This window comes from Gopherus flavomarginatus, chromosome 16, assembly GCF_025201925.1.
Source record: "Gopherus flavomarginatus isolate rGopFla2 chromosome 16, rGopFla2.mat.asm, whole genome shotgun sequence".
NCBI lineage: Eukaryota > Metazoa > Chordata > Testudines > Testudinidae > Gopherus > Gopherus flavomarginatus.
Genome location: NC_066632.1, coordinates 13,021,565 through 13,039,914, shown reverse-complemented (window position 1 = coordinate 13,039,914; position 18,350 = coordinate 13,021,565). Strand labels below are relative to the sequence as shown.

The following is an 18,350-nucleotide window of genomic DNA, read 5'->3' as shown; positions in this document are numbered from 1 at the left end:
GGGTGTTGGAGAGGCTGAGGGCAGCCTGCACTAGGACTCTTGGGCAGCAGTTCTGCCCAGAATCCCTCTACTCCAGCAGCAGGAGCAGGCAGGGGACAGGCCCATGCTGCTTTTTGTCAGGCAGGGATGCACCACAGCAGAGGGGAGGGGTGCCAGGCAGGCGCCAAGGGAAGAGACTCAACTCCAAATATTGCTGGAGCAGGGCCCCCAGCCCTGAATGTTCCTGGAGCACGAGCACCACAAATGTGTATAACCTGCCGCCTATGATCACAAGCCAACACAAGGTCCCACTGAGATTTGAACTCAGATTACAGGATTCAGAGTCCTGAGTGCTGCCCATTACACCATGGGAGCAGCTTGTGCTGCCTTCTCTGCACATCGGTGACCCTCATGGGGCTGCTTGTGTAAGGGGGCTCTTGGCCCTTTACTAAAACTTAGTGTGTGTGGGGGGGAGGGGTTGGTTGGCTAGTTCCCAGCACCAATAGAAGGGGGAAGGATCAATGGGAAATCAGGGCCCTGAGACTGACAGTCCCCAGGGACAATGGGGAGAGGCCAAAGCTCCAAGTTAGCTACACTGACAGGCCAGGCAGTGTAATGAGGGAGTCACCAGGCCAGGGGGTCCCATCCTCCATGTGAGCTGGAACTGCCTGGGTGAGAGTGGGGCAGAGCTAAGGAGAGAGCAGGAGCCCGAGAAGAGCCGGGGAGCAGAGCTGTGCAGGTGTAGTGCCAGAAACTGCTGCATGTAGGAATCTGCAACCTGTAGCAGTTACTGATACCTGAGGTTGTTCTTATTTGCTGACTTGTCCTAATTGGCTAAAACTTGACAGTGGTTTCTCTAACAAAGGCCAGTCCCTGGCCCCTTGGTCCAGACATCCTCCTTCATATCAGGCTAGGGTGACCAGATGTCAAACATGAAATATTGGGATGTGGGGGGCGTAGCAAAAAAAAAAAAAGCCAGAGGGCCCCCTGCCGCCAAGCGGAAGTGGCATAACTCCATCTCCAACCAATTCTTGGCTCCAACCTCTGCTACACTCCCAGCTCCCCCATCCTCTGACTTCTGGGCCCAGCCTGGGCTCCAAGCTCTGCAGCCGAGCCATGATCCGGGCCCCTCCTGCAGCTCCCGGGCAAGGGGTGAACCAGGAAGCTCCTGGCAGGAGCATGTCCGCCCCACTTGTGTCTCCGCCCGCCACCCACCTGGGCCCTGCCTGCTCCGTGCTGCCCCCACCCCAATGCGCTGCCCGCAGGCTGCAGGGCTGGAGAAGCTTCTGCGCTGCGCTCCTGACCATGGCCATGACCAGTGTGCAGACCTGCGGGGGAGGGGCGCAGCCTTCCCTCTCCAGGTCTGCAAGGGGAATGTAAAGCGGCCGTTCCTCCGGGAGAAAGGCGCTGCCATCCCTCCCTAGCTCTGCCAGAGGACTGGGCAGCACCGGTATTAGCAGGGGCAGGGCGCTTGATTGTTTCCCCGGCTCTGCGAGGGAACTGGAGAGCGGCTGTTCCTGGGCGCGTGGTGTGCTAGGTTCTTTCCTAGCTCTGCGATGGGAGTGGGGAGCGGCCGATACTGTGGGGGTGGGGCACTGAGTTCCCTCCCCAGCGCTGCCAGGGGCCTGCGGAGCAGCCCTTACTGCGGGATTAGGGCACTGCCCTCTCTCCCTAGCTCTGCGAGACAAATGGGGAGTGGCCCTTCCTGCGGGATTAGGGCGCTGCCTTCTCTCCCTAGCTCTGTGAGACCACTGGGGATCGGCCCTTCCTGCGGGGGTGGGGCGCTGCCTTCTCTCCCTAGCTCTGCGACACCACTGGTGTACGGCCCCTCCTGCGGGTGTGCGGCGCTGGCTTCCCTCCCCAGCTCTGCCAGGGGCCAGGGGAGTAGCCCGTCCTAAGGGATTAGGGCGCTGCCTTCTCTCCCTAGCTCTCCGAGACCACTGGGGAGCAGCCCTTCCTGCGGGATTAGGGCGCTGCCATCTCTCTCTAGCTCTTCGAGACCACTGGGAAGCGCCCCTTCCTGAGGGATTACGGCGCTGAAAACTCTCCCTAGCTCTTCGAGAAAACTGGGAAGAGGCCCTTCCTGCGGGATTAGGGCGCTGCCTTCTCTCCCTAGCTCTGCCAGACCACTGGAGAGCGGTCCTTCCTGCGAGATTAGGGCGCTGCCTCCTCTCCCTAGCTCTGCGAGACCACTGGGGAGCGGCCCTTCCTGCGGGATAGGGCGCTGCCTTCTCTCCCTAGCTCTGCAAGACCACTGGTGAGCGGCCCTTCCTTGCGGGATTAGGGCGCAGCCTTCTCTCCCTAGCTCTGCGAGACCACTGGGGAGCGGCCCTTCCTGCGGGATTAGGGCGCTGCCTCCTCTCCCTAGCTCTGCGAGACCACTGGGGAGCGGCCCTTCCTGCGGGGATGAGGGCGCTGGCTTCCTCTCCCAGCTCTGCCAGAGGCATGGGAAGGAGCCCTTCCCGTGGGATTAGGACGCTGCCTTCTCTCCCTAGCTCTGCGAGACCACTGGGGAGCGGCCCTTCCTGCGGCGGTGGGGCGCTGGCTTCCCTCCCCAGCTCTGCCAGAGGCATGGGAAGGAGCCCTTCCCGTGGGATTAGGACGCTGCCTTCTCTCCCTAGCTCTGCGAGACCACTGGGGAGTGGCCCTTCCTGCAGGATCACGGCGATGCCTCCTCTCCCTAGTTCTGCGAGACCCCTCGGGAGCGACACTTCCTGCAGGATAAGGGCTCTGCCTTCTCTCCCAAGCTCTGCAAGACCACTGGTGAGCGGCCTTTCCTGAGGGATTAGGGCGCTACCTTCTCTCCCTAGCTCTGCGAGACCACCGGGGAGCGGCACTTCCTGCGGGATTAGGGCGCTGCCTTCTCTGCCTGGGTCTGCGAAACCACTGGGGAGGAGCCCTTCCTGCAGGATTAGGGCGCTGCCTTCTCTCCCTAGCTCTGCGAGACCACTGGGGAGCGGCCGTTCCTGCAGGATAAGGGCGCTGCCTTCTCTCCCTTGCTCTGCGAGACCACTGCGGAGCGGACCTTCCTGCGGGATTAGGGCGCTGCCTTCTCTCTCTAGCTCTGCCAGACCCCTGGGGAGCGGCCCTTCCTGCGGGCTTAGGACGCTGCCTTCTCTCCCTAGCTCTGCAAGATGACTGGGGAGCGGCCCTTCATGCGGGATTAAGGCGCTGCGTTCTCTCTCTAGCTCTGCAAGACACTGGGGAGCGGCCCATTCGCTGCAGGATGGGGGCGCTGGCCTTCCCTCCCCGTAGCTCTGCCAGAGGACCACTCGGTGAGCAGGCCCTTCCTGCGGGATTAGACGCCCTGCCTTCTCTCGCCTAGGCTCTGCGAGACCACTTGGGAGCTAGCCCTTCCTGCGGGATTAGGGCGCAGCCTCCTCTCCCTAGCTTCTGCGAGACCACTCGGGTAGCAGGCCCTTCCTTGCGGTATAAGAGTCGCTGCCTTCATCTTCCGAAGCTCTGTGAGACCACTGGTGAGCGGCCTTTCCTGAGAGATTAGGGCGCTACCTTCTCTCCCTAGCTCTGCGAGACCACCGGGGAGCGGCACTTCCTGCGGCATTAGGGCTCTGTCTCCTCTCCCTAGCTCTGCGAGACCACTGGGGAGCGGCTCTTCCTGCGGAATTCAGGCGCTGCCTCCTCTCCCTAGCTCTGCGAGACCACTGGGAAGCGGCACTTCTTGCAGGATAAGGGTGCTGCCTTCTCTCTCAAGCTCTGCGAGACCACTGGGGAGCAGCCCTTACTGCGGGATTAGGTCGCTGCCTGCTCTCCCTAGCTCTGCGAGACCACTGGGGAGCGGCCGTTCCTGCGGGATTAGGTCGCTGCCTGCTCTCCCTAGCTCTGCGAGACCACTGGGGAGCAGCCCTTGCTGCAGGATGAGGGCGCTGCCTCCTCTCCCTAGCTCTGCGAGACCACTGGGGAGCAGCCCTTCCTGCGGGATTAGGACGCTGCCTTCTCTCCCTATCTCTGCAAGATGACTGGGGAGCGGCCCTTCCTGCGGGATTAGGATGCTGCCTTCTCTCCCTAGCTCTGCGAGACCACTGGGGAGCGGCCCTTCCTGCGGGATTAGGGCGCCGCCTTGTCTCCCTACCTCTGCGAGACCACTGGGGATCGCCCCTTCCAGCAGTATTAGGGCGCCGCCTTCTCTCCCTAGCTCTGCGAGAGCACTGGGGAGCGGCTCATCCTGCGGGATGAGGGCGCCGCCCTCTCTCTCTCACTCTGCGAGACCACAGGGGAGCGGCCCTTCCTGCGGAATTAGCGCGCCGCCTTCTCTCCCTAGCTCTGCAAGACCACTGGGGAGCGGCCCTTCCTGCGGGATTAGGGTGCTGCTTTTCCTCCCTAGCTCTGCGAGACCTCTGGGGAGCGGCCCTTCCTGCGGGATTAGGGCGCTGCCTTCTCCCTCTAGCTCTGCCAGACCACTGGGGAGCGACCCTTCCTGCGGGCTTCGGACGCTGCCTTCTCTCCCTAGCTCTGCGAGAACACTGGGGAGCGGCCCTTCCTGCGGGATAAGGGCGCTGCTTTCTCTCTCTAGCTCTGCAAGACCACTGGGGAGAGGCCCTTCCTGCGCGATTAGGGAGCCCCCTTCTCTCTCTATCCTCTGCGAGACCACTGGGGAGCGGCTCTTCCTGCGGGATTAAGGCGCTGCCTCCTCTCCCTAGCTCTGCGAAACCACTGGGGAGCAGCCCTTCCTGCGGGATTAGGGCGCTGCCTCCTCTCCCTAGCTCTGCGAGACCACTGTGGAGCGGCCCTTCCTGGGGGATTAGGGCGCTGCCTTCTCTATCTAGCTCTGCCAGACCACTGGGGAGCGGCCCTTCCTGCAGGCTTAGGACGCTGCCTTCTCTCCCTAGCTCTGCGAGACCACTGGGGAGTGGCCCTTCCTGTGGGATAAGGGCGCTGCCTTCTCTTCCCAGCACTGCAAGAGGACTGGGGAGCTGCCCTTCCTGCAGGATTAGGGCGCTGCCTTCTCTCCCTAGCTCTGCGAGACTACTGGGGAGAGGCCCTTCCTGCGGGATTAGGGCGCAGCCTTCTCTCCCTATCTTTGCGAGACCACTGGGGAGCGGCCCTTCCTGCGGGATTAGGGCACTGCCTTCTCTCCCTAGCTCTGCGAGACCACTGGGTAGGCAGACCTTCCTGCGGGATTAGGGTGCTGCCTTATCTTCCTAGCTCTGCGAGACCATTAGGAAGCGACCTTTCCTGCACGGTTAGGGCGCCGCCTTCTCTCCCTAGCTCTGCGAGACAACTGGGGAGCGGCCCTTCCTGCGGTATTAGTTCGCCGCCTTGTCTCCCAAGCTCTGCGAGACCACTGGGGAGCGGCCCTTCCTGCGGGATTAGGGCGCTGCCTTCTCTCTCTAGCTCTGCTAGAACACTGGGGAGCGGCCCTTCCTGCGGTCATGGGACGCTGCCTTCTCTCCCTAGCTCTGCGAGACCCCTGGGGAGTGGCCCTCCCTGCGGGATAAGGGCGTTGCCTTCTCTTCCCAGCTCTGCAAATGACCTGGGGAGCGGCCCTTCCTGCGGGATTAAGGCGCTGCCTTCTCTCCCTAACTCGCTGCAGGGACCACTGGGGAAGAGGCCCTTCCTGCGGGAATTAGGACGCTGCCTTCTCTCTCTATCTCTGCGACAAGGCCACTGGGGAGAGGCCCTTCGTGCGGGATTAGGGCTGCTGACTTATCCTCCCCGAGCTCTGCCAGGGGACCACTGGGGAGCAGCCCTTCCTGCACGAATTAGGCACCTGCCTTGTCTCCCAAGCTCTGCGAAACCACTGGGGATCAGGCCCTTCCTGCAGGAATTAGGGCCGCTGCCTTCCCTGCCTAGCTCTGCAGAGAGCCACTGGGGAGCGGCCCATTCCTGCGGGATTAGGGCGCCTGCCCTCTCTCTCTCAGCTCTGCGTAGACCACAGGGGAGCGGCCCTTCCTGCGGGATTAGGGCGCCGCCTGCTCTCCCTAGCTCTGCGAGACCACTGTAGAGCAGCCCTTCCTGCGGGATTAGGTTGCTGCTTTTCCTCCCTAGCTCTGCGAGAGCACTGGGGAGCAGCCCTTCCTGCGGGATTACTGCGCTGCCTTCTCTCTCTAGCTCTGCCAGACCACTGGGGAGCGGCCCTTCCTGCGGGATTAGGGCGCTGCCTCCACTCCCTAGATCTCCGAGACCACTGGGGAGCGGCCCTACCTGTGGGATTAGGGCGCTACCTTCTCTCCCTAGCTCTGCAAGACCACTGGGGAGCGGCCGTTCCTGCGGGATTAGGGCACAGCCTTCTCTCCCTAGCTCTGCGAGACCACTGGGGAGTGGCCTTTCCTGCAGGATCACGGCGATGCCTCCTCTCCCTAGTTCTGCGAGACCCCTCGGGAGCGGCACTTCCTGCAGGATAAGGGCTCTGCCTTCTCTCCCAAGCTCTGCAAGACCACTGGTGAGCGGCCTTTCCTGAGGGATTAGGGCGCTACCTTCTCTCCCTAGCTCTGCGAGACCACCGGGGAGCGGCACTTCCTGCGGGATTAGGGCGCTGCCTTCTCTGCCTGGGTCTGCGAAACCACTGGGGAGCAGCCCTTCCTGCAGGATTAGGGCGCTGCCTTCTCTCTCTAGCTCTGCGAGACCACTGGGGAGGCGCCTCTTCCTGCAGGATTAGGGCGCTGCCTTCTCTCCCTACTCTGCGAGACCACTGGGGAGCGGCCTTCCTGCGGATAAGGGCGCTGCCTTCTCTTCCCATGCTCTGCAGAGACCATTGGGAGCGGCCCTTCCTGCGGGATTAGGGTGCTGCCTTCTCTCCCTAGCTCTGCGAGACCACTGGGGAGCGGCCCTTCCTGCAGGGATTAGGGCGCTGCCTTCTCTCCCTAGCTCTGCAAGATGACCTGGGGAGCGGTCCCTTCCTGCGGGATTAGGTCGCCTGCCTTCTCTCTCTAGTCTGCAAGACCACTGGGGAGCAGGCCCTTCTACGGGTGGCGGGCGCTGGCTTCCCTCCCCAGCTCTGCCAGGGTCCTGGGGAGCAGCCCTTCCTGCGGGCTTAGGACGCTGCCTTCTCTCCCTAGCTCTGCAAGACCACTGGGGAGTGGCCCTTCCTGCGGGATTACAGCACAGCCTCCTCTCCCTAGTTCTGCAAGACCCCTCGGGAGCGGCCCTTCCTGCAGTATAAGGGCGCTGCCTTCACTCCCAAGCTCTGCGAGACCACTGGTGAGCGGCCTTTCCTGAGAGATTAGGGCCCTACCTTCTCTCCCTAGCTCTGCGAGACCACCGGGGAGCGGCACTTCCTGCGGCATTAGGGCGCTGTCTCCTCTCCCTAGCTCTGCGAGACCACTGGGGAGCAGCCCTTACTGCGGGATTAGGTCGCTGCCTGCTCTCCCTAGCTCTGCGAGACCACTGGGGAGCGGCCGTTCCTGCGGGATTAGGTCGCTGCCTGCTCTCCCTAGCTCTGCGAGACCACTGGGGAGCAGCCCTTGCTGCAGGATGAGGGCGCTGCCTCCTCTCCCTAGCTCTGCGAGACCACTGGGGAGCAGTCCTTCCTGCGGGATTAGGGCTCTGCCTTATCTCCCTAGCTCTGCGAGACCACTGGGGAGCGGCCCCTTCCTGCGGGATTAGGGCGCTGCCTTCCCTGCCTGGCTCTGCAAGACCACTGGGGAGCGGCCCTTTCCTGCGGGATTAGGGCGCCGCCTTCTCTCTCTAGCTCTGCGAAACCACTGGGGATTGGCTCTTCCTGCGGGATTAGGGTTCCGCCGACTCTCCCAAGCTATGCGAGACCACTGGGGAGCGACCATTCCTGCGGGAATAGGGCGTTGCCTTCTCTCCCTAGCTCTGCCAGACCACTGGAGAGCAGCCCTTCCTGCAGGATTAGGGCGCTGCCCTCTCTCACTAGCTCTGCGAGACCACTGGGGAGCGCCTCTTCCTGCGGGATTAGGGCGCTGCCTTCTCTGTCGGACTCTGCGAAACCACTGGGGAGCAGTCCTTCCTGCGGGATTAGGACGCTGCCTTCTCTCACTAGCTCTGCGAGACCACTAGGGATCGGCTCTTCCTGCGGGATTAGGGTGCCGCCGACTCTCCCTAGCTATGCGAGACCACTGGGGAGCGGCCCTTCCTGCGTGATAAGGGCGCTGCCTTTTCTCCCTAGCTCTGCAAGATGAGTGGGGAGCGGCCCTTCCTGCGGGATTAGGATGCTGCCTTCTCTCTCTAGCTCTGCAAGACCACTGGGAAGCGGCCCTTCTTGCGGGGGCGGGGCACTGGCTTCCCTTCACACCTCTGCCAGGGGCCTGGGGAGCAGCCCTTCCTGCGGAATTATTACGCTGCCTTCTCTCCCTATCTCTGCAAGATGACTGGGGAGCGGCCCTTCCTGCGGGATTAGGATGCTGCCTTCTCTCCCTAGCTCTGCGAGACCACTGGGGAGCGGCCCTTCCTGCGGGATAGGGAGCGCCTGGCCTTGCTCTCCTACCTCTGCGAGACCACTGGGGATCGCCGCTTCCAGCAGTATTAGGGCGCCGCCTTCTCTCCCTAGCTCTGCGAGATCACTGTGGGAGTCGGCTCATCCTGCGGGATGAGGGCGCCGCCCTCTCTCTCTCACTCTGCGAGACCACTGGGGAAGCGGCCCTTCCGTGCGGAATTAGCGCGCTGCCTTCTCTCCCTAGCTCTGCAAGACCACTGGGGAGCGGCCCTTCCTGCGGGATTAGGGTGCTGCTTTTCCTCCCTAGCTCTGCGAGACCACTGGGGAGCGGCCCTTCCTGCGGGCTTCGGACGCTGCCTTCTCTCCCTAGCTCTGCGAGACCACTCGGGAGCGGCCCTTCCTGCGGGATAAGGGCGCTGCCTTTCTCTCTCTAGCTCTGCAAGACCACTTGGGAGCGGCCTTTCTTGCGGGATTAGGGCGCTGGCCTTCCTCTCCCTTGCTCTGCCAGGGACCCTGGGAAGCAGTCCCTTCCTGCGGAGTTAGGACGCTGCCTTCTCTCCCTATCTCTGCGAAACCACTGGGGAGCAGCCCTTCCTGCGGGATTAGGGCGCTGCCTTCTCTCCCTAGCTCTGCCAGACCACTGGGGAGCAGCCCTTCCTGCGGGCTTAGGACGATGCCTTCTCTCCATAGCTCTGCGAGACCACTGGGGAGCGGACCTTCGTGCGGGGGTGGGGCTCTGGCTTCCCTCCCCAGCTCTGCCAGGGGCCTGGGAAGAAGCCCTTCCTGCGGAGTTAGGACGCTGCCGTCTCTCCCTATCTCTGCGAAACCACTGGGGAGCAGACCTTCCTGCGGGATTAGGGCGCTGCCTCTTCTCCCTAGCTCTGCGAGACCATTGGGGAGCAGCCCTTCCTCCGGGATTAGGGCGCTGCCTTCTCTCCCTACCTCTGCGAGACCACTGGGGAGCGTCCGTTCCTGCGGGATAAGGACGCTGCCTTCTCTCCCTAGCTCTGCGAGACCACTGGGGAGCGGACCTGCCTGCGGGATTAGGACACTGCCTTCTCTCTCTAACTCTGCAAGACCACTGGGGAGCGGCCCTTCGTGCGGGGGCGGGGCGCTGGTTTCCCTCCCCAGCGCTGCCAGGGGCCTGGGGAGCAGCCCTTCCTGCGGAATTAGGACGCTGCCTTCTCTCCCTATCTCTGCGAGACCACTGGGGAGCGGCCCTTCCTGAGGGATTAGGGCTGCTACTTCTCTCCCTAGCTCTGCGAGACCACCGGGGAGCGGCACTTCCTGCGGCATTAGGGCGCTGCCTCCTCTCCCTAGCTCTGCGAGACCACTGGGGAGCGGCTCTTCCTGCAGAATTAAGGCGCTGCCTCCTCTCCCTAGCTCTGCGAGACCACTGGGAAGCGGCACTTCTTGCAGGATAAGGGTGCTGCCTTCTCTCTCAAGCTCTGCGAGACCACTGGGGAGCGGCCGTTCCTGCGGGATTAGGGGACTGCCTTTACTCCCCAGCTCTGCCAGGGGCCTTGGGAGCAGCCCTTACTGCGGGATTAGGGCGCTGCCTTCTCTCCCTAGCTCTGCGAGACCACTGGGGAGCAGCCCTTACTGCGGGATTAGGTCGCTGCCTGCTCTCCCTAGCTCTGCGAGACCACTGGGGAGCAGCCCTTGCTGCAGGATGAGGGCGCTGCCTCCTCTCCCTTGCTCTGCGAGACCACTGGGGAGTGGCCCTTCCTGCGGGATAAGGGTGCTGCCTTCTCTCCCTAGCTCTGCAAGGTGACTGGGGAGCGGCCCTTCCTGCGGGCTTAGGACGCTGCCTTCTCTGCCTACCTCAGCGAGACCACTGGGGAGCAGCCCTTCCTGCGGGATTAGGGTGCTGCCTTATCTCCCTAGTTCTGCGAGACCACTGGGGAGCGGCCCTTCCTGCACGATTAGGGCACCGCCTTCTCTCCCTAGCTCTGCGAGACCACTGGGGAGCGGCTCTTCCTGCACGATTAGGGCGCCGCCTTCTCTCCCTAGCTCTGCAAGACCACTGGGGAGCAGCCCTTCCTGCGGGATAAGGGCGTTGCCTTCTCTTCCAAGCTCTGTAAGATGACTGGGGAGTGGCACTTCCTGCGGGATTAGGGCACCGCCTTTTCTCCCTAGCTCTGCGAGACCACTGGGGATCGGCCCTTCCCGCAGGATTAGGGCGCCGCCTTCTCTCCCTAGCTCTGCGAAAGCACTGGGGAGCGGCCCATCCTGCGGGAATTGGACGCCGCCCTCTCTCTCTCGCTCTGCGAGACTACAGGGGAGCAACCCTTCCTGTGGGATTAGGCGCCGCCTTCTCTCCCTAGCTCTGCGAGGCCCACTGTTGAGCAGCCCGTTCCTGCGGGATTAGGGTGCTGCGTTTCCTCCCTAAGCTCTGCAGGAGACCACTGCGGAGCGGCCCTTCCTGCGGATTAGGGGCGCTGCATTCTCTTTTCTAGCTCTGCCAGACCACTGGGAGCGGCCCTTCCCCGGCGGGTTTAGGACGGCTGCCTTCTCTCCCTAGCTCTCGCGAGACCAACTGGGGAGCGGCCCTTCCTGCGGGATAAGGGCGTTGCCTTCTCTTCCTAGCTTCGTAAGATGACTGGGGAGCGGGCCCTTCCTGCGAGGATTAAGGCGCTGCCTTCTCTCCCTTAGCTCTGGCGAGACCACTGGGGAGCGGCCCTTCCTGCGGGATTAGGGCGCTGCCTTCTCTCCCTAGCTCTGCGAGACCACTGGGGAGCGGCCCTTCCTGCGGGATTAGGGCGCTGCCTTCTCTCCCTAGCTCTGCGAGACCACTGGGGAGCGGCCCTTCCTGCGGGATTAGGGCGCTGCCTTCTCTCCCTAGCTCTGCGAGACCACTGGGGAGCGGCCCTTCCTGCGGGATTAGGGCGCTGCCTTCTCTCCCTAGCTCTGCGAGACCACTGGGGAGCGGCCCTTCCTGCGGGATTAGGGCGCTGCCTTCTCTCCCTAGCTCTGCGAGACCACTGGGGAGCGGCCCTTCCTGCGGGATTAGGGCGCTGCCTTCTCTCCCTAGCTCTGCGAGACCACTGGGGAGCGGCCCTTCCTGCGGGATTAGGGCGCTGCCTTCTCTCCCTAGCTCTGCGAGACCACTGGGGAGCGGCCCTTCCTGCGGGATTAGGGCGCTGCCTTCTCTCCCTAGCTCTGCGAGACCACTGGGGAGCGGCCCTTCCTGCGGGATTAGGGCGCTGCCTTCTCTCCCTAGCTCTGCGAGACCACTGGGGAGCAGCCCTTCCTGCGGGATTAGGGCGCTGCCTTCTCTCCCTAGCTCTGCGAGACCACTGGGGAGCGGCCCTTCCTGCGGGATTAGGGCGCTGCCTTCTCTCCCTAGCTCTGCGAGACCACTGGGGAGCGGCCCTTCCTGCGGGATTAGGGCGCTGCCTTCTCTCCCTAGCTCTGCGAGACCACTGGGGAGCGGCCCTTCCTGCGGGATTAGGGCGCTGCCTTCTCTCCCTAGCTCTGCGAGACCACTGGGGAGCGGCCCTTCCTGCGGGATTAGGGCGCTGCCTTCTCTCCCTAGCTCTGCGAGACCACTGGGGAGCGGCCCTTCCTGCGGGATTAGGGCGCTGCCTTCTCTCCCTAGCTCTGCGAGACCACTGGGGAGCGGCCCTTCCTGCGGGATTAGGGCGCTGCCTTCTCTCCCTAGCTCTGCGAGACCACTGGGGAGCGGCCCTTCCTGCGGGATTAGGGCGCTGCCTTCTCTCCCTAGCTCTGCGAGACCACTGGGGAGCGGCCCTTCCTGCGGGATTAGGGCGCTGCCTTCTCTCCCTAGCTCTGCGAGACCACTGGGGAGCGGCCCTTCCTGCGGGATTAGGGCGCTGCCTTCTCTCCCTAGCTCTGCGAGACCACTGGGGAGCGGCCCTTCCTGCGGGATTAGGGCGCTGCCTTCTCTCCCTAGCTCTGCGAGACCACTGGGGAGCGGCCCTTCCTGCGGGATTAGGGCGCTGCCTTCTCTCCCTAGCTCTGCGAGACCACTGGGGAGCGGCCCTTCCTGCGGGATTAGGGCGCTGCCTTCTCTCCCTAGCTCTGCGAGACCACTGGGGAGCGGCCCTTCCTGCGGGATTAGGGCGCTGCCTTCTCTCCCTAGCTCTGCGAGACCACTGGGGAGCGGCCCTTCCTGCGGGATTAGGGCGCTGCCTTCTCTCCCTAGCTCTGCGAGACCACTGGGGAGCGGCCCTTCCTGCGGGATTAGGGCGCTGCCTTCTCTCCCTAGCTCTGCGAGACCACTGGGGAGCGGCCCTTCCTGCGGGATTAGGGCGCTGCCTTCTCTCCCTAGCTCTGCGAGACCACTGGGGAGCGGCCCTTCCTGCGGGATTAGGGCGCTGCCTTCTCTCCCTAGCTCTGCGAGACCACTGGGGAGCGGCCCTTCCTGCGGGATTAGGGCGCTGCCTTCTCTCCCTAGCTCTGCGAGACCACTGGGGAGCGGCCCTTCCTGCGGGATTAGGGCGCTGCCTTCTCTCCCTAGCTCTGCGAGACCACTGGGGAGCGGCCCTTCCTGCGGGATTAGGGCGCTGCCTTCTCTCCCTAGCTCTGCGAGACCACTGGGGAGCGGCCCTTCCTGCGGGATTAGGGCGCTGCCTTCTCTCCCTAGCTCTGCGAGACCACTGGGGAGCGGCCCTTCCTGCGGGATTAGGGCGCTGCCTTCTCTCCCTAGCTCTGCGAGACCACTGGGGAGCGGCCCTTCCTGCGGGATTAGGGCGCTGCCTTCTCTCCCTAGCTCTGCGAGACCACTGGGGAGCGGCCCTTCCTGCGGGATTAGGGCGCTGCCTTCTCTCCCTAGCTCTGCGAGACCACTGGGGAGCGGCCCTTCCTGCGGGATTAGGGCGCTGCCTTCTCTCCCTAGCTCTGCGAGACCACTGGGGAGCGGCCCTTCCTGCGGGATTAGGGCGCTGCCTTCTCTCCCTAGCTCTGCGAGACCACTGGGGAGCGGCCCTTCCTGCGGGATTAGGGCGCTGCCTTCTCTCCCTAGCTCTGCGAGACCACTGGGGAGCGGCCCTTCCTGCGGGATTAGGGCGCTGCCTTCTCTCCCTAGCTCTGCGAGACCACTGGGGAGCGGCCCTTCCTGCGGGATTAGGGCGCTGCCTTCTCTCCCTAGCTCTGCGAGACCACTGGGGAGCGGCCCTTCCTGCGGGATTAGGGCGCTGCCTTCTCTCCCTAGCTCTGCGAGACCACTGGGGAGCGGCCCTTCCTGCGGGATTAGGGCGCTGCCTTCTCTCCCTAGCTCTGCGAGACCACTGGGGAGCGGCCCTTCCTGCGGGATTAGGGCGCTGCCTTCTCTCCCTAGCTCTGCGAGACCACTGGGGAGCGGCCCTTCCTGCGGGATTAGGGCGCTGCCTTCTCTCCCTAGCTCTGCGAGACCACTGGGGAGCGGCCCTTCCTGCGGGATTAGGGCGCTGCCTCCTCTCCCTAGCTCTGCGAGACCACTGGGGAGCGGCCCTTCCTGCGGGATTAGGGCGCTGCCTCCTCTCCCTAGCTCTGCGAGACCACTGGGGAGCGGCCCTTCCTGCGGGATTAGGGCGCTGCCTTCTCTCCCTAGCTCTGCGAGACCACTGGGGAGCGGCCCTTCCTGCGGGATTAGGGCGCTGCCTTCTCTCCCTAGCTCTGCGAGACCACTGGGGAGCGGCCCTTCCTGCGGGATTAGGGCGCTGCCTTCTCTCCCTAGCTCTGCGAGACCACTGGGGAGCGGCCCTTCCTGCGGGATTAGGGCGCTGCCTTCTCTCCCTAGCTCTGCGAGACCACTGGGGAGCGGCCCTTCCTGCGGGATTAGGGCGCTGCCTTCTCTCCCTAGCTCTGCGAGACCACTGGGGAGCGGCCCTTCCTGCGGGATTAGGGCGCTGCCTTCTCTCCCTAGCTCTGCGAGACCACTGGGGAGCGGCCCTTCCTGCGGGATTAGGGCGCTGCCTTCTCTCCCTAGCTCTGCGAGACCACTGGGGAGGCCCTTCCTGCGGGATTAGGGCGCTGCCTTCTCTCCCTAGCTCTGCGAGACCACTGGGGAGCGGCCCTTCCTGCGGGATTAGGGCGCTGCCTTCTCTCCCTAGCTCTGCGAGACCACTGGGGAGCGCCCTTCCTGCGGGATTAGGGCGCTGCCTTCTCTCCCTAGCTCTGCGAGACCACTGGGGAGCGGCCCTTCCTGCGGGATTAGGGCGCTGCCTTCTCTCCCTAGCTCTGCGAGACCACTGGGGAGCGGCCCTTCCTGCGGGATTAGGGCGCTGCCTTCTCTCCCTAGCTCTGCGAGACCACTGGGGAGCGGCCCTTCCTGCGGGATTAGGGCGCTGCCTTCTCTCCCTAGCTCTGCGAGACCACTGGGGAGCGGCCCTTCCTGCGGGATTAGGGCGCTGCCTTCTCTCCCTAGCTCTGCGAGACCACTGGGGAGCGGCCCTTCCTGCGGGATTAGGCGCTGCCTTCTCTCCCTAGCTCTGCGAGACCACTGGGGAGCGGCCCTTCCTGCGGGATTAGGGCGCTGCCTTCTCTCCCTAGCTCTGCGAGACCACTGGGGAGCGGCCCTTCCTGCGGGATTAGGGCGCTGCCTCCTCTCCCTAGCTCTGCGAGACCACTGGGGAGCGGCCCTTCCTGCGGGATTAGGGCGCTGCCTTCTCTCCCTAGCTCTGCGAGACCACTGGGGAGCGGCCCTTCCTGCGGGATTAGGGCGCTGCCTTCTCTCCCTAGCTCTGCGAGACCACTGGGGAGCGGCCCTTCCTGCGGGATTAGGGCGCTGCCTTCTCTCCCTAGCTCTGCGAGACCACTGGGGAGCGGCCCTTCCTGCGGGATTAGGGCGCTGCCTTCTCTCCCTAGCTCTGCGAGACCACTGGGGAGCGGCCCTTCCTGCGGGATTAGGGCGCTGCCTTCTCTCCCTAGCTCTGCGAGACCACTGGGGAGCGGCCCTTCCTGCGGGATTAGGGCGCTGCCTTCTCTCCCTAGCTCTGCGAGACCACTGGGGAGCGGCCCTTCCTGCGGGATTAGGGCGCTGCCTTCTCTCCCTAGCTCTGCGAGACCACTGGGGAGCGGCCTTCCTGCGGGATTAGGGCGCTGCCTTCTCTCCCTAGCTCTGCGAGACCACTGGGGAGCGGCCCTTCCTGCGGGATTAGGGCGCTGCCTTCTCTCCCTAGCTCTGCGAGACCACTGGGGAGCGGCCCTTCCTGCGGGATTAGGGCGCTGCCTTCTCTCCCTAGCTCTGCGAGACCACTGGGGAGCGGCCCTTCCTGCGGGATTAGGGCGCTGCCTTCTCTCCCTAGCTCTGCGAGACCACTGGGGAGCGGCCCTTCCTGCGGGATTAGGGCGCTGCCTTCTCTCCCTAGCTCTGCGAGACCACTGGGGAGCGGCCCTTCCTGCGGGATTAGGGCGCTGCCTTCTCTCCCTAGCTCTGCGAGACCACTGGGGAGCGGCCCTTCCTGCGGGATTAGGGCGCTGCCTTCTCTCCCTAGCTCTGCGAGACCACTGGGGAGCGGCCCTTCCTGCGGGATTAGGGCGCTGCCTTCTCTCCCTAGCTCTGCGAGACCACTGGGGAGCGGCCCTTCCTGCGGGATTAGGGCGCTGCCTTCTCTCCCTAGCTCTGCGAGACCACTGGGGAGCGGCCCTTCCTGCGGGATTAGGGCGCTGCCTTCTCTCCCTAGCTCTGCGAGACCACTGGGGAGCGGCCCTTCCTGCGGGATTAGGGCGCTGCCTCCTCTCCCTAGCTCTGCGAGACCACTGGGGAGCGGCCCTTCCTGCGGGATTAGGGCGCTGCCTTCTCTCCCTAGCTCTGCGAGACCACTGGGGAGCGGCCCTTCCTGCGGGATTAGGGCGCTGCCTTCTCTCCCTAGCTCTGCGAGACCACTGGGGAGCGGCCCTTCCTGCGGGATTAGGCGCTGCCTCCTCTCCCTAGCTCTGCGAGACCACTGGGGAGCGGCCCTTCCTGCGGGATTAGGGCGCTGCCTCCTCTCCCTAGCTCTGCGAGACCACTGGGGAGCGGCCCTTCCTGCGGGATTAGGGCGCTGCCTTCTCTCCCTAGCTCTGCGAGACCACTGGGGAGCGGCCCTTCCTGCGGGATTAGGGCGCTGCCTTCTCTCCCTAGCTCTGCGAGACCACTGGGGAGCGGCCCTTCCTGCGGGATTAGGGCGCTGCCTCCTCTCCCTAGCTCTGCGAGACCACTGGGGAGCGGCCCTTCCTGCGGGATTAGGGCGCTGCCTTCTCTCCCTAGCTCTGCGAGACCACTGGGGAGCGGCCCTTCCTGCGGGATTAGGGCGCTGCCCCTCTCCCTAGCTCTGCGAGACCACTGGGGAGCGGCCCTTCCTGCGGGATTAGGGCGCTGCCTTCTCTCCCTAGCTCTGCGAGACCACTGGGGAGCGGCCCTTCCTGCGGGATTAGGGCGCTGCCTTCTCTCCCTAGCTCTGCGAGACCACTGGGGAGCGGCCCTTCCTGCGGGATTAGGGCGCTGCCTTCTCTCCCTAGCTCTGCGAGACCACTGGGGAGCGGCCCTTCCTGCGGGATTAGGGCGCTGCCTTCTCTCCCTAGCTCTGCGAGACCACTGGGGAGCAGCCTTCCTGCGGGATTAGGGCGCTGCCTTCTCTCTAGCTCTGCGAGACCACTGGGGAGCGGCCCTTCCTGCGGGATTAGGCGCTGCCTTCTCTCCCTAGCTCTGCGAGACCACTGGGGAGCGGCCCTTCCTGCGGGATTAGGGCGCTGCCTTCTCTCCAGCTCTGCGAGACCACTGGGGAGCGGCCCTTCCTGCGGGATTAGGCGCTGCCTTCTCTCCCTAGCTCTGCGAGACCACTGGGGAGCGGCCCTTCCTGCGGGATTAGGGCGCTGCCTTCTCTCCCTAGCTCTGCGAGACCACTGGGGAGCGGCCCTTCCTGCGGATTAGGGCGCTGCCTCCTCTCCCTAGCTCTGCGAGACCACTGGGGAGCGGCCCTTCCTGCGGGATTAGGGCGCTGCCTCTCTCCCTAGCTCTGCGAGACCACTGGGAGCGGCCCTTCCTGCGGGATTAGGCGCTGCCTCCTCTCCTAGCTCTGCGAGACCACTGGGGAGCGGCCCTTCCTGCGGGTAGGGCGCTGCCTCTCTCCCTAGCTCTGCAGACCACTGGGGAGCGCCCTTCCTGCGGGATTAGGGCGCTGCTTCTCTCCCTAGCTCTGCGAGACCACTGGGGAGCGGCCCTTCCTGCGGGATTAGGGCGCTGCTTCTCTCCCTAGCTCTGCGAGACCACTGGGGAGCGGCCTTCCTGCAGGATTAGGGCGCTGCCTTCTCTCCCTAGCTCTGCGAGACCACTGGGGAGCGGCCCTTCCTGCGGGATTAGGGCGCTGCTTCTCTCCCTAGCTCTGCGAGACCACTGGGGAGCGGCCCTTCCTGCGGGAAGGGCGCTGCCTCCCTCCCTAGCTCTGCGAGGGGCCTGGGGAGCGGCCTTCCTGCGGGATTAGGGCGCTGCCTTCTCTCCCTAGCTCTGCGAGACCACTGGGGAAGCGGCCCTTCCTGCGGGATTAGGCGCTGCCTTCTCTCCCTAGCTCTGCGAGACACTGGGGAGCGGCCTCCTGCTAGGATTAGGGTGGCTGCTTCTCTCCTAGCTCTGCGAGACCACTGGGGAGCGGCCATTCCTGCGGGATTAGGGCGCTGCCTCCTCTCCCTAGCTCTGCGAGACCCACTGGGGAGTGGCCCTTCCTGCGGGATTAGGGCACTGCCTACTCTATCCTAGCTCTGCGAGGACCACTGGGAGAGCCGGCCCTTCCTGCGGGATTAGGCGCGCATCCTCTCCCTAGCTCTGCGAGACCACTGGGGAGCGCCCTTCCTGCGGGATAGGGCGCTGCCTTCTCTCCGTAGCTCTGCAAGACCACTGGGGAGCGGGCCGTTCCTGCGGGATAGGACGCTGCTACTCTCCCTAGGTCTGCGAGACCATTAGGGAGCCAGCCCTTCCTGTGGATTAGGGCGCTGCCTTGTCTCCCTACCTCTGCGAGCCACTGGGGGAGCGGCATTTCCTGCGGGAATTAGGGCGCAGCTTCTCTCCCTAACTCTGCGATACCATTAGGGAGCA

At 64.4% G+C, this 18,350-nt stretch overlaps 1 non-coding gene across 1 annotated transcript; it reads right to left on the bottom strand.

The window, feature by feature from the left end:
* Nucleotides 1–282: 282 nt before the first annotated feature.
* Nucleotides 283–354, bottom strand: TRNAQ-CUG (transfer RNA glutamine (anticodon CUG)). Its single transcript has one exon. It is a non-coding gene; the product is annotated as a tRNA-Gln (tRNA).
* Nucleotides 355–18,350: the final 17,996 nt, after the last annotated feature.